General features: G+C 32.8%; 1 long non-coding RNA gene across 1 annotated transcript in view; it reads right to left on the bottom strand.

Annotated features, from left to right (window-relative positions):
- LOC137644709 (uncharacterized) overlaps positions 1-17,500 on the bottom strand; it is a 204,087-nt gene that overhangs the window by 38,944 nt on the left and 147,643 nt on the right. The window contains exon 2 of the long non-coding RNA XR_011045183.1: positions 6,964-7,017. This is a non-coding gene — a long non-coding RNA (uncharacterized lncRNA). The remainder of the gene's footprint in view (positions 1-6,963; positions 7,018-17,500) is intronic.

Raw genomic sequence — 17,500 nt, 5'->3', positions numbered from 1 at the left:
AACAGAAGTTATCTTCATTTCAAGAAGGAATCTAAACGGCACAGTTGCGCAATACAGATGATGATGAGCGAGCAAGTAGTCCTCTAAGCAGGAATACAAATTCCAACACTACTGATAACAATAGTATCGGGAATGAAAGTTTACGAGAATAGCTTTATTCTGCGCTCTATACCAACCTTATTTTAAAAAAAAATACGATATACGTAAATTTATAATAAACAAACAAATTTACAGAAGATTCTGTAATTTACATAAGTTCTTCCTACTTGTAAAATAAAAATAGAGTTCATAAATCAAGTTATATTATGGCTAAAATTAAGTTGCAACAACCAACACCTACTGGGAACATCCATTCAGATTAAAATTCTGTTGAAAGTATGAGATAACACATCACAGGTTTTACTTTCCTTCAATAATCGCCAAAATAAAAAAATTAAAATTTGTAAAGATTTTACACAATGAGAGCAGAATATCACCTCAATTTTTCGGAACCTTAATTTCTCCAAAGGATATTCAACTACAAATTCTATTCTATATCCATAAATATCACCCTTGAGAATAAACTAAAAAAACTAGAAGCAAGAAAAAAAATATTGGAGTTGGTGATAAAATGTCAGAAATTTTGTTCGTTATTTAGTTGCCTAAAAACAAGGAAAAGACTTTAAGTCAATTTATGTTGAATCCAGTTAATTGAAAGATGTGTAGGCTGTCAGAAATGAAAAAAATAGTTATTATTATAATTCATTTCATAACAACCAGGACAATATAATCTTCAACCCGTAACTTGAAGGGAAATATTTTAGTAATATAATTCTGAGATTTGTCTCTCATATCAATACTAAAGACAGAATCCTTACATAAAAATAAACATGGGCTAATTAACTTTTGAACTAATAAACACATATACTGAGTGTTGTAATTTCTGGTCAATGTATATTTCTTCTGAACATCGTCTATTAGAGGGAGAATCAAAAGGAGAGCAGTTTATGGATGACGGGAAACAACATTGCGATGCAGCTGCAGATTTACGAATTGGGTACAACTCCAATTCTCAAGGTCAAATCCTCGAATGGAACATGATTGTGTGTATATATATATATATATATATATATATATATATATATATATATATATATATATATATATATATATATATATATATATATATATATATATATTACTCAAAAATGACTTCTTCCTTTATTCATTAAAGGGTTTCCAAAATAAATAATAAAACCAAACAAACATACGGTATTAGGACGGCATTACATAACTTTATAAATATATTTACACGCAAATAAATTAACAAACACAATGAACGCAGTTTACAAACACAACAAGCGCAGCCGTTTCTAGTCCACTGCAGGACAAAGACCTCAGACATGTCCTTCTTTATGTCTAACTTTGCTCAATTTACATCACCACGCTGGCCAGTGCGGATTAGTGATGGTGGGAACTTTAGTCTGATCGCTTACAGCAAACTAACCTAGTATGGGTATCCCTGGCTAGTAACAGCTTTACTGATACACAAACCCATTCACCACGTTAAGGTATCCCCACTTACACAATAGGTCATAAATAAAACAGATCAAATGTACCTATTGGTGATGCAATTCAAAAGAAACCTGAAAAACTCTCGAAGAGTGGCACAGACCCCGAAGTCCTTTCAAGCATCCAAACAACCAACCAACTCCCCAGTTCATTTTGCAGTGGAAAAGGAACACGTGTACTCTGAATCCTTGAAAGGCAGGTGCACGGTACATTCCCATTTGCATCATGAATCCTAACCTTCTTGGGCTTCTAAAACGTCCGCCTTTAACACACTACAGGTATAATTTAGGAGTTAACACAACGAGTCCATACTGAAGGAAGACACACGTAAAATTATTATCTGGAGTTCAATGATTGCAGACATACCCTCGATGGGCGTAACTTCAATATCGTTTACTTTTAAACTAGATGGAAGTGTTGATACAATATGAATCACGGAAAATTAATTTATAATTACTTTCGGCCATGATCAGTTAAGTTTTAGTGGTAATTGAAATCTGACTTGTGAGTAAGGCGTTATTACGAAATAATTATCAATAAAAGGAATTAAATGTACAAAATCTGTATCAATCAAGGCTTTTATTGAAAATAGGATTTTGTTGTCTGAAAAACTATGGATTGATTACATTTTATTTATTAAGGAGTATTTACTGATCTAGAAAGATGATTTGCAAAAGTTTTCGGTCAGGTACAATACATCTGCAGGTGGTTACGTAACTTTGTACCATCGACAGCGAAGTCTCTTGAAATGAAAAATTATTACCATCCAGATACCACCCAGTTGCTTGTTTATCATTAGGATGCCGTAGTTATCATTTATAATAAATTGCAGTTTCAAAAACAGAGCGAAAAAAATACATTTACTGTTAAAGAATAGCATAACAGCAGTAACTATTATGGAGGTTCACAGTAACAAAATTAATGGTAATAACTGGTATTGTTACTTTGACAAATGAATCTTTCAGTTATCAATACACGAAAAGAAAGGAAGGAGATTTTAACAACATATAATTATTCATTGCAGAAGGGATAATTAAAAAAATTAATATGTTACTGACATGGAGAAATTAATACCTTTAATATGAACAACGAAATACTTTTGAGTTTAAAATTCTTGTGGCTAGAGAAATACGTCCTTCATAAAAAAAAAAAAAAAAATAGTGGGTTTGAAATAAGAAACAAGAGCAATTTATATCAAATGATTTTTAAGAACAACGGAACAAAACCATTCTTGGTCATTACGAACAAATTCGAACCTGTTTTTTTTTTTTTTTTTTTTTTTTGTAGCTGTCCCGACCGTTATAAAAAGGTACCCGTTAAAAGTATCTTCATTGTTCCTCTATAAGATACTGTAACTAACGTGAATTTCATACACGTTCTTACACTGTGATACTATTGTTTTTCATCTCTCAGTCTCTCCCCCTACTGATAGTAGAAAAGCCTGTTTAAGTTTGTCATTGCATGCTTCACATTGTTGGAATTTTGTGCCATTGTTGCCCTCAACCGTTTGTATATAAGCTCTTATCTTGTTGAATAACGATAGTTACCTTAACCTAGCTTTTCTGTTAGTACCTAACAGCTACCTTACGACATTGTTGACCCCGGAGTGACCAATGTCGCAAGGTAGCTGTTAGGTACTAACAGAAAAGCTAGGTTAAAGTAACTTTATTTAACAAAATAATAAACTTATATACAAACGGTTGAGGGCAACAATGACACGAAATTCCAACAATGTGAAACATGCAATGGCAAGTTTAAACAGGTTTTTCTATTATCAGTGTGAGAGAGACCGAGAGATAAACAACAATAATATTACAGTGTATGAGCGTGTATGAAATACACGTGCGGTACAATACTACTACTCTCATTAGAAACATTGCATCATTCTTTTACCCAATAAGAAAATTCCTTAGCCAATATACTTCGCTTCCAGGGATATGATAATAAAATAGAGGGAATAATGATCAACTGATGATTTGTCCTTAATGCACGAAATGTTTATCAGGTGTAAAGCTGAGTAGTACCTTACTGAAATTCTTCTCCAAACACCATACTTCAATGGAAAAGCAATAACATGAGTTATAATACCTATAGGATTATATCCAAACTGACTATTTACTTGATAAAATATTTTTGACGAAACATTAATAAATCTGTATCTCTGTACTCTAGAAAAATTATTAAAAAAAGAAAAAAAAGGAGTATGCAAATACATCCATATATATTTTACATACATGGCCATAACACAAATTTAAAACTTATTTTTGAGCGAGCATTCAAAAATAATAATACAGAAATGACAATACAATCAATGTAAAATGTAATATCTACAACATAGCGCAATGTGTAGTCATACCAGTCTATTGGCACTACTATTTTCTTCTGTAAGAGCGGCAGTTAAAATGTGCTGAGCTCCTCATTTAGACTTTTCGCCGGCCAACATGGGCTTCTCTCACTTTAGGCACTTAAATACGAATGTTCCATCAAGGAACCTTTTCGGGACGTACATTATGTTTCTAAGGCAGGGATTGATAATAAAACCCTCTCCTACATTACCGTTATTTTCAACGATACGAGCACATTAGTGATGCATAAACTCGAAGTGGAAAAGTGCAAAAATTATACAATTAAATCTAGATACTTGGCTGTTTAATTTCTAAAAAAATAGAGTAGGTCATATGAGAGAGAGAGAGAGAGAGAGAGAGAGAGAGAGAGAGAGAGAGAGAGAGAGAGAGAGAGAGAGAGAGAGAGAGAGTGGGGGGGGGGGGGCGAACACGGCGGGACTTTTATCTGTTGTTAGTAGAGGTTCCGTGATAAGGTGGCTATTGTTATCGATTCTTACGTAATGTTGAGTGCACCATAGTTTCATATGACAAGTGAGCTTGTTCTGTTTATATTGACAGGGACCCCGTGCATTCCACCAACCATACATCATTCTTGGTTACGTAAACCCCTACAAACAGGGGGCGTCAAAAGACCCTCTCAAAAGAAAAGAAAAGAAGAAGAAGAAGAAGAAGAAGAAGAAGAAGAAGAAGAAGAAGAATGTGAACTATCATAATATAACTGTGAGCGGTAATACGCAAACCTCCTTATTATGCCTTAACTAAATATGGAAGAAAATACTACATCATTAATGATTTTTCCTTCACACTAAAGATATTCGATGAAAGCAAAAGAACACTCATACTAAATTCCTGTCGACTCTATGTTAGAAATGCAAACACTTGAAGAAAGTAATAATAATAATAATAATAATAATAATAATAATAATAATAATAATAATAATAATAGCAACTATTTGTTGGTTAAAACAATGCAATCCACTAAATCAACACCAAAATATCTGGAATGAATAATAATAATAATAATAATAATAATAATAATAATCATAATAATAATAATAATAATTACATAAAGAACAACAGCAGCAAAGATAACAGCAACATCATCAACAACAGCAACATAATATAATAATAATAATAATAATAATAATAATAATAATAATAATAATAATAGTTAAAATCTAATGAAATTAAATAAGTGCTAAAAGCTTACTGGATGCAATTCATTAGATTATCACCATGCGTATCTTAAAAATAACAGGTTTAAAGCAAAATTGAAGTTAAGAAATGCACCGAAAAGTACCCTTAAACATATTACATATTTCTTGAACAAGAAGTTCCAGCTGTATTTTAGTCAGGACGTTGCTTTTCAGAGCAATATTCAATTAAGTTAAATTTGGAAGAGATAGTTATAACACGAAGTAGAGCATTGGAAATAGAAAACACTTTCTTCAATTGCAATATCCAAAACAACATAACTTAGTTCCACCTAAGAGATTCCGCCCTGGAGAAAATGGGATGCGTTTACAATACTGAACATTGAAGAATACGGTACACAAGATGACTAAATGGACCGACACTGCAACATTTCTAAATATTTAATTGATTTTAATTAGGACAGGTTCGCTATAATGCTATCTCTGTAAAATGATTGTCTATAATATTTCCAATGTGTATTTTCTATAACATCTGCGTACAACAGTCCACATGAAAACGGCGACCTTCATCAAGAGACACTAATATGAATCAGCATCAGTTTCAAATGGGTGATCTATTCCACTTTTCCTTCCCCAAAATATAATAAAAAACAAAGAAAAAGTGAGTTTGGCTAATGAATATTCAAAACAATATACACTGCTTTAAAAATCTACAAATTACGACACCCCAATTATCTATGCATCATCTGTTCGGTCGTTTTACCTTATGCTGCACACTCTTTTACATATTCAAATTGGGATATTTTTTTTTTTCGACAATGTTTCTTTGAATAAAATTGCTTAATATGTAAATTCACCCGGTCCGATTAATTTATGGACAATGCATTTATTAAAAAGCACTAATAACAGGCCCCCAAATAATTCTTATTATCTTGGAGATAGTTATTAAACAAAAATTATTATCATTCACACAACAAATATCAGCAAATTAACGTTCTTTACCTCTGTACTCACCATCAGAAATTACAGCATATGTTTGCTATTTCAAAGCATTATTATTATTATTATTATTATTATTATTATTATTATTATTATCATTATTATTATTATCATTATTATTGATATTATTATTATTATTAGCTACGCTGCAACCATAATTGGAAAAGCAAGATGCAATAAGCGCAAGGGCTCCAACTGGGAAAAATGGCCCAGTGAGGAAAGAAAATAAGGAAAAAATTGATATGAGAAATAATGAACAATTAGAATAAAATATTTTAAAACCAGTAACATCAAAACAGACATTTCACATACAGAAACTAAAAAAAATACTTATGTCAGATATGACCGGACATTAAGTGAAACGATTCCATATCGATCATTAGTTGCAGTCAGAATGATTAACACTCAGAGTGTACTATGAATCTCATCAACCGAGAAAATGGAATTTATAATCTTCATAATATGAAGGACTAACTGATAACACACTCTAGTTATTTTAAGAAAAGCTTTTATGCTTGACATACAAGAGAAGAAGTTCCTTTTATCACTTTACTTGAGGGAGGGGAACTGTTATCTTCATTGCATAATTGTAAGTAAAGATATTTCTTTCATCATTTGAAATGAAAAAAAAAGATATGTTATCCTAACTGTATGCTAGAAGCTACAGGATTCATTTCAACGTTCATGTATAAGAGAAACGAATGGAATTCTCCTTAGTAGAAAATAACTATTTCAGTTATCAGAAGGGAACATATAGAATTTATTTTAGCTATGACACATGCCATTCAAGGGAGATACAAATTATCCTCCTAATCTTATAATCAAGTAAAGCTATATTCTTAATTCAAGGATTAAAACTACGTTTCTCATTTACTACATCAAGTTTTCATTATCAACGTATAATAAACACTTACCATTTCGTCATTGGCTGGAAATGAATTATCACCACCGTTCTGAACTCGAAGTTTCTGAAAGGAAGAAAAAGCCATGTACTTTCATAAGGAGGTCAATGAATATAGACCAAAATAATAAAACAGGAGGTTTTCCATAACCCTAAGAAAATGCTGAGGGTCTTACATCTCATATGAATAAGACTAGTTCCTTTGATAACGTATCCGTTAAATTACCCTACGACCATTAAATGGTTTGCCATATCTAAGCCTAAATGAAGGGGGTTGGAAAACAATCTCTCTCTCTCTCTCTCTCTCTCTCTCTCTCTCTCTCTCTCTCTCTCTCTCTCTCTCTCTCTCTCTCTCTCTCTCTGACATACTTGAGAACCTAATTTTATTTGAGAGAAGATTAGTACCTCTCTCAGGCATAATATAATCTAGAGAATCAATTTAAGTGGCACATTAAACATGACAACTACCCAATAAAACATTCCAAAGAGGAACTGAGTCTGTTCCTATTACAAAATACGTTGAAAGTAGGTTTGTGGGGACGAACTATCTTATCTTTCTAGGTCACACACACTACATAGTTTGGATTACGTTGGATGTTAATGGCGACTATCTCGATTTTGAATAAATACTTCTCTTTTTTATAAACATCGTAATCCTTTTGCGATGGAATGTTTGGAGAAGTTGGAGTACAGCGTATCCACTTTATTCGTCATTATTTGGATATCAAAATCAAAATAACGTAATGATAAATAAAATTTTGTCTGCTCTTAAATATTAATTATCATGCTATGCAGAATCTTGCGTAGTAGACATTTCCTATTTTCTTCTCTTCAAAGTTTAACAATACAACAATTTGTTCAGTTTTTCTTTAAAAATAACCTCATACTGCTAACGTTAAAACAAATTCTATAAAGTTACTGAGAGTTTTTTTTTCTTTTATTTTTTAAACCTCGCATCATGAACATTGTTCGTAACCCAATACCATATTTAGAATGCTCTTGTAAACAAATATAAAGTATAAGCATATTTATTGGCAGCCAAAACAATCATAACGGTACTTCCAGTAGTTAGTATTAAATTCTAAAAAGAAGGGAGCCATATTTAGAACACTTGGTGTCCAGTATCAAAATATTTTCAGGTTTTTCTCGATAGGGACTTCATCATATTTGAAGTACCTCCTTTCTAGATCTTCTACAATATTTCATCTTTCGACACCATTAGTCCCACTGTAGAGCAAGGTCGGTCGCTCGAGTCAACTTTCCTCATCTATTTCTATCCCTTGCACCTTCTTCCCCCAGTCCAAACCCATCTATATCCCTTCTCATCTGTCACCACCAATGTAAGTTGAGCTACAAAAGCCTCTTTTGGAATAACCTTACAATCCATAATAATTTTTTCTCTCTTCTTTCCTAATCAAAACGTAGTAAACTGGAGTCCCATTGTGTCAACTTTTATCTACTACCAAATGACCTCCTTTTCTCAAACTGTGTATTCACGACTGCCAGATACAAAGCTTCAGCTGATTCTACCAATCTTTCACATTCCTGGTTTCTCCTCCTCAAACCTCTTCCTTCAAAGCCACCAGAACTCTCACCTACATGGGCCTTATGTCCCAAGATCACACTAATAGTTCACTTCTTGGAAATATTTCTATATAATCTTCTAATTTCTCTCTCAATTCCTCCTCCCCTTCACTATACCTTTTTGGATCGTTTACCAACTTTTAAGGCCCCGAGTCTGTCACTGATACACTAGACCTCTCTGATATCAACATGTAAATCTGGATGGAGCATAATTCCTAACCCATTCTTCCTTGTATCATAAACCTTTGCAGTAAACTCTATGTCCTTCCCCAAGCTTCCTTACACTTTCCCCTTCCATTTAGTCTCCTGTATATGAAGTAACATAATTTCCTTCTGTGCATGACATCAACCAACTCTCTTTCCCTTCCTGTGAGGCTACCAACATCCTAAACTGCACTTCTCATCTTTCATTTACTTTTCTAATACTTACTCCTCAATATCTTCTTTAGTTGCAGTCGTGACTTCAGTGGTACCCTTTACATATTTCCTGCTTCTTCCAGGGTATGATACTGCAGCTAGTCGCTTAGGGGTACGCCCTAGCTCTATTGCATTCCATTGATGACTTGAAATTCATTATTTTGTTTTTGCCACAATTTCATACTCGCTTCGCGAGACCAGGCAACCGCGCCTTCCTCTTATGATGTTATGTTAAATCTACCATTATCCCTTGAATGCTAGTCGTGATCCACAATCATTATTTCGCAAATCGTTCATAAAATAGAGGTAACTATGGTTCTTTAATTTCTTAAACCAGCATCAAATACGATATATTTCATATCAGAAACATCATAACTTGAACATGCATAATTCTTAAATCCATCATCTAACAAACAATTCTAAATATGTTATCGCGCATTATCACAAATTCGCTTGAATATATTCATCAAATAAAAACTATAAATACAACCGAGGCCCTTTGTGTCGATAGGCGTAGGAGGATACTGTATATGCATGAAACAACAAATGAAAAACAAATAAAAACTAGGAATGTAGGATACAGCTAATATATCATCGTTATTGTTATATAGGCCATCATTCTCTCTATTAACCCAATTATATGTTAAACATGTGTCACTCTAATCCCATTCCACATAGGCCATAACACGAATCTATTTGTAAATTTCCTCCCTCTTCAAATCATGATAAGATCCTATTCAATTGTTGTCCTTTTAGAAACACAGAGAGAGAGAGAGAGAGAGAGAGAGAGAGAGAGAGAGAGAGAGAGAGAGAGAGAGAGAGAGAGAGAGTGGGGGGTCTTTCTGCAGTGTGATACAACGAACATTAACTAACAAGGCTTCATCAGGAGGTAGGTATGTTCATCTCGACTGGGTGAAGCATGTGCGAAAGGAGTAAAAAACGGAATAGTTTGGTCTATGACTTGTATCACCCAATAAGTACAAGAAATAATGACCCCATCAAAAACTTGAGTATTTTATTACTCCCATAATTCTAAATATAAAATCCATTTTCAAGAAATAGGTATCATGTATTATATATAATAAATTACTTTATAGGGTTAGATTTCATTAGTAATATACCAAGTATTGTGACATAACAAAAAAAGTTTCAAGTGCATTGACTATCTTAATATCAATATCAATTTACGTCCTGATACCTTCCAGACATTTAGTATATAATTAAAATAAGAGATGCCTTGTAAGTTCACCCTCTTTGAACTTACAAGGCATCTTATTTTATTACTCTATGAGTTGCCTCCTTTCTTCTCTCCCAAACTCGGATCCTCAGAGATCAAATGATAATGCCTCCAGTTTTATTCAGGATATTCGGGGTTAGTGACCCCGACCGAAGCCAAGCCCTAATGAGAAATATAATAGGGTTATTATTTCATTAATTATCTTTGATGGACCAATGGCTCTATCAAAATGGAATTCTTCATTTACTATTGGTAAAGTACGTTTTGAACTATTAAAATATACTAATAATAGCTTTATCATAATCAACAATTAAACAAAATAAAATGTGTACATAAGAACAAGCCCTATCCTAGGAGAGAGAGAGAGAGAGAGAGAGAGAGAGAGAGAGAGAGAGAGAGAGAGACAGAGAGAGAAATTATTCGATAATAAATACCAAGATGTACTCTTCAAAACAAGTACCTTAAAGAAACCAGATCATATCAAGTGTGTCAAAACTACAGCCCTTAATGCTGCATGTCATTACAAACATCTTCAGATCAACATATCGGCTAAATGTTACACATTACAGAAAAGGCCATTATCTCAGGATTAATATTTGAGGAACATCTACTGAAAAATAGAATTATCAATCAACAAGTATTCAGCGCCATAAAAGGAGACTGGAATTAAACATATTCTTCTTTCTGTACTGAGGGGTCACCAACAATTGAGTTACACGAAGGAGGTATTACTAATTATGTTGTAATTCTATATGTATATATAAAACACGTACATACACACACATATATACACACACACACATATATATATAAATATATATATATATATATATATATATATATATATATATATATATATATATATATATATGCGCCGCAGAAATAGTCGTTTCGTACGTTTACACAAAAGGCTCATCAACAAGGTCTAAATACCTACACATTATACATTTCGATCATGCCTTCCCCACATTCATGCGTTTCCAAATAGTAAATTCCTTCCTTTCTACTAAGTCCTTCATACAACCTACTCATCCCTATCGAGGACCTCCTCTCCTGTCTCACCTCCAGGTGCGTCTGAGTTATAGACTCTTTTCATTATGCTATACTTAGCCATTCTTTTAACATGACTGAACCATCCCATAATACTCTGATCTATCCTTTGACCTATCCTTACCCTTTTAACTCTTTTGCATCTCCATATTTAGCTCAATATCAATTTTCCTAGCATCACATATCCTATGAAAACCGTCAATTCTAATTGTTTCAACAGCTTCAACCTTTTTTCTTTCAATGTCCGAACTACACTGCCATAAAGGAGAGCTGGTTCTATGGATAACTCAAGTCTTTTGCACCCACACACACACACCTTGACTGTATATATATATATATATATATATATATATATATATATATATATATATATATATATATATATATATACATACATATACCAAGGCACTTCCCCCAGTTTTGGGGGGTAGCCGACATCAAACAAAAGAAACAAAACTAGTTTATATATACAAACTAGTTCTCTCATGTTGCTTGCATGTGTTATAATTATTCACACAAAAATCACACGAATCAACCACTTTCATTACTCCAAAAGATGTAGGCATATGATGAAAAACATACATGCACGCGCACACATACACATATAAATATACATAGATGTATGTATATAGGCATATAAATGCGCATATATGGGTGTATTACCAGTCATAATACCTGACGTTCAATATTACATTAAAAAGGTTACCTGCGTATACAGTATATCTAGCCATCTATCGAAATATAAATATTTAAGCATATATACAATACTTGTATATGCATGTGTGTATAAATTATTCATTGAAAGCTGTTCATGAAATCATAAATATCTAAGTAATCAAGGGCCCAACAGTTTGATGTCCTGTCCGAGAATAACAGACCTGTTTATTGGAAGTCTAAACCTTAATGACCTCACTTTTTTTTCGAGAAATTCCAGAACATCGAAGTTCCAGCACAAGCCCGTTTTTCAGAGAAAACTTCCATAAATATGATACTGTGACTTGTACCTCAAGTTACACGGTGCGACTGGAGACATGGTCTAACTCGCCAACACTCAACAGAGCCCGTCACTGTCCTCCTGTTAAATGTGGGACATCCCTTTTCGCGTCTTTTTGACGATGTAACCTGAGATGATGCCCATTTACTAAATATAATTGCTGATTACAAAGCATAACTGATATAATTAAGATTCCTGCGATGAATGCCGACGCTGTGATTGCTCTTCGAGTAAATCATTCCGAAGAAAAAAAATAGATTTTTAAGGAATGTAGACATGTTCTGAGATTTCTTCCCTGCCACACACGCGCGCGCGCGCGCACACACACACACACACACACACACACACGTTAAATCAAACAACGATTCAGAGAGGGTAATAATAGGAACCCTTTATTTCCGAAGAACATTTTCTATTTAATGGAATATAATTACTCCATAATTCGAAATGGAAATTATTTAGCAAACATAAACATATCAAACAAGTACAAAACATCTAGGGAATAAATTTTACAGTACGTCGTTCCACTTGATGTATTTTTTTTCGCGGTGTCCATACTGGACTATAAAACTACCTATCGGTAACCTCAATTGTTATGATACCAGTATTACCAATTTAGAAAACAATTATATATAAGAGATGTTTTTGAATAATTCATTGGTTCTTATTTTTTCCCGGAACCGTTGCAATGTTGTATACTCAAAATTACTTGGGTGTTCACAGAGAGACCAATTCAACATTTATCTACAAAAAATCACGATCAAACTAATAGGGGTGTAATAGGTAGGGTTAATTATTGTAATGATATATGGTGTTAAAGATGACTGCCCAACAGGTATGAGGAAATTCGGTAATTATTAAGATACAAATAAATGAAATTGGAAACAGTACAATATTTACATAAATTATCATATAATGTTTAAAAGAATTATGCAGTGTCAGGTTACTAAATGACTTGCTTATAAAGCATTACTTATAAATAATGACTTGTGGGATGCAACTTTAATCTCGGATACTTTTTATTAAATGGTGAGATTTTTTGAGGCGTCCTTTCACCAAGTAAAACAATTTTCAACAAATACACATCCAGTAGACAAATTCTGGAACTCGGTATTCAGTTTACACAGTGATGTCTTTCCTATTTCAATTTCAAGTGGTAAATATATTTATACTTTCATGCAAACACAGTATACATATATATATATATATATATATATATATATATATATATATATATATATGTATATATATACATATATATATATATATATATATATACTGTATATATATGTGTGTGTGTATGGATAATTTATTTCCCCATTTTCTTATTCTTTAAAGTTAATGGCACCAGGAATTGTAATCCAGCCGGGTTCCAGCCATATCTATCCATCTACTTACATTCTTTTCTCTAACTAAATATATTTGATTTGTATATGAGCACTCGCATATTTGTATCAAAACAAAAAAATAAAAACAGCAGATGCTTATTATGTTTCCAGAAACTTTGAAAAGGTCAATCTTTGAATTGAACGATAATAAAAGAAAAACGTTTAATCATATATGTGTAAGTTGTAATTCATTAAAAGTATATTATTCAAAATTGAAAAATGAGCAAATATCTGGGATAAATTATTCCTCCACTGGTTATATTACCTGATGTAGATATATAAATATATATATATATATATATATATACATAAATATATATATATATATATATGTGTGTGTATATATATATATATATATATATATATATATATTCATACTATCCTTTAAATGATATAATGATGTACAAGAAGAAAAAAAGCTGTATGGTAAAATGAGTTTCCCGCTTGATGTATAAACCCATTAATTTTCCATAAGCTGTTTAATACCTTCCTCTCTAGATCCACGAAATAAAGTCCCATATACTCCTGTTTTGATTTACCAATGTTCATTAGCATTGTGAGGGATATTATAACCATTAATCCTCATGACTCTTTTAAACTAGGGCTTGAATTTGTAAATGGTGGTATGCCGACTAATGTATATGCAACTGGTGGTAGTAATAGGTATCATACATACATACATACATACATATATAAATGCATTTATGTAGACTAAATATAAGCGCATATATATATATATATATATATATATATATATATATATATATATATATAACTTGTTTTAGTTAGATAGGCACTGCGCAGTGCGCATCACAAGGAGATGGCTATCCTTTGATGAATTAAGCCAATAGGCGTAGGAGATGATATATATATATATATATATATGTGTGTGTGTGTGTGTGTGTGTGTGTGTGTATGTATATACACACACACAAACATATACACAACAACAACAACACGAGCAGCAGTTTATAGTCCACTGCATGACAAGGGCCTCATGACTGGGGTTTGGCCTTTTTCCTCATATGATATCTTTTTTACCATTATGACTATTTAACCTAAATGATTCTAGAGAAAACTATTCCAAAATGTGAAAAATTCCTCCCTCAATTGATGATATCATGGATATATCCTTATTCAGCTAATCATTCACAATTTTTGTCGCTTCGTAAAACTACACAGATGGGTCATGTCATCAGCTACACGACGAACTAACCTCCCTCCCCAACTCATATTGTATAATTACCCTTATCTCACATGCAGTCTTGCAACTCTTGATTATTAAGGACGTTCCTTTTAAACACATACATACGGACACACACGCATATATATATATATATATATATATATGTATATATATATATATATATACATATATATATATATATATATACTGTATATATATATATATATATATGTATATATATATATATATACATATATATATATATATATATATATATATATATATATATATACTGTATATATATATATATATATATATATATATATAACTAGTGAGAGAGAGAGAGAGAGAGAGAGAGAGAGAGAGAGAGAGAGAGAGAGAGAGAGAGAGAGAGAGAGACAGAGAGAGAGAGAGACAGAGAGAGCCCGCATGGCAGAAGAGTTAATCCCACGGCTCTTAAAACATCCTTTCTATTTGGGCCTCATTTCTCTCTCTCTCACTCTTTCTCTCATTCTGCGTCACTGTCTCTCTCCGTCTCTGTCTCTGTGCTAGTGTTCCACCTCCTCTTTCGTTAAAACCCCACTTTCCTTTGAACGGCCTTTATCTCTCACCTACTCTTCCTCCAGGACATTTTTATTCACTGAATGGCACATACACACAACAAACACTTTGCCGCTACAGTGTATCCATTCAGTCCTTAACAGTTCCTCTTTTTCTGTCTCTTTTAATTCTCCACTCCCGCTGCTTCCCTTCTATTAAAAAGCGATGTGGGTTTTTAACATTAAATGGCTCTCACATCCATCGTGTGAAAACATTTGAGCGACGTCGTAGGGGCATTGTTGCATTGTGTGCGTTGCACTTCCTTTTTTATGCCATGATTTTTTATCTCAGCTGATGACAATAAGTTACAAGTGGATTACCGGTCTGGGCTGGTGGCTGACCCGTTGTTACCAAGTAATGGTCTTCATATGATCGCTACTATTCTGCAGGATTCTTAACCCGTGGAATTCCGTTGAACTTAGATCATAGTATTACGTATCAACATTTGCAATACTTTAAGTATTAAACATTCATCCTGAATCACATGAGAATAACATTCTTTATTTGGCAGAATAAATTGTATCATGTCGTCTAAAGGTTAGATTAAATTAGGCTTTAACTAATGAATAACAACAAAAAATAAATGCATTTCCCTGCTCATAATATAGGTTCATAGGCAGGGCAAAATATAATGTTACCCGAAAAAATTAAAACATACTTTAACGCAGACATTTTTACAATTGAACCAAAATGGAATTAATGAATGTATTTGAAGAAAATATATATGGCCAAAAATCATATATGTACTGACAAACACATACGAGCATAAACAAGAGCACAAACACCCACAAGCTCATATATACATAATATATATATATATATATATATATATATATATATATATATAAAGTATATATATTATATATAAACAGATCGTATATATTATACATATATACTGTAATGTATAAGTGGGTATATATATACATATATATGTGCATATATACATGTATATACAGTATGTAGTTGGACAAATATATGCATATATATATATATATATATATATGTATATATATATATATATATATATATATACAGAGAGAGAGAGAGAGAGAGAGAGAGAGAGAGAGAGAGAGAGACGATGGATTGGCGAACTGAGAAAGTTTACGGTTGTGGACTACATAAAAAGACCATAAACAGACGCAAGTGGAAGGACATTGTCTCGCAGTGGAGTAGTAACGGCTAGTGATGATACTGTGTGCGTGTATATATACAATATATATATATATATATATATATATATATATATATATATGACATTTAGATATTTACAGTATAGCGAATTCACTCTACTTTGGGAAGATACACCTTCATGTATTAGTGCATCTGCCGGGATAGATTCAATCCTATTTAAAAGTGTAAAGGACTTGATAGTGACACGCAAGAGACCGGGCAACGTCCTAGAGAACGTCCATACATACAATCAGCCCCTGAGCCACCTCTCCAACCAGGTTAAGACCGGAGTGGGGGGGGGGGCGGCAGACAATGACTGCTGATACGTCAGCAAGTAGGCAATTGGCTCCTTCAAACATACCCCTTCTTAGCTCAAACAGGGTGAGTTTACAGGAAACTATCAGACTTGAGCGGGGCTCCCACTACCTACTCTCAGATAGCGAGACAGGAATGTTTCCGATAGACTGATTATAAATTGCAAACGACAGACTTTAAACATTCAGGAACTTATAATAAAAGAATTTTCCTATACGTATTTATTCCTGGGGTAGAAGCAATTGGATATTAAGGTCTATCTAAACTCAAACAGTAAATGTAAGAAAGCCATGTGTTAAATAAAAGATCTCAATATATATATATATATATATATACATATACATATATATATATATATATATATATACTGTATACGTGTTTGTGAGCATTTGTCAGTGAATATATGTGCATCTTGACTAAAATTGTGCGTCTACATATATTCTCACTATATAATCTTTAAGACTATGACTTATCCTGTAATAAGGGAGACATCAAAGGACATAAATACAATGTCCAATGCCAAATCTATCCTCTAAATGATGACTTATGAACATTGCAACAAAACCTCCGCATATTGGTCGTTTCATACACAACAGTGAGACGGCGATG

The sequence above is a fragment of the Palaemon carinicauda genome, chromosome 1, assembly GCF_036898095.1.
Source record: "Palaemon carinicauda isolate YSFRI2023 chromosome 1, ASM3689809v2, whole genome shotgun sequence".
Classification (NCBI taxonomy): domain Eukaryota; kingdom Metazoa; phylum Arthropoda; class Malacostraca; order Decapoda; family Palaemonidae; genus Palaemon; species Palaemon carinicauda.
This window is presented reverse-complemented; position numbering and strand designations above follow the sequence as displayed.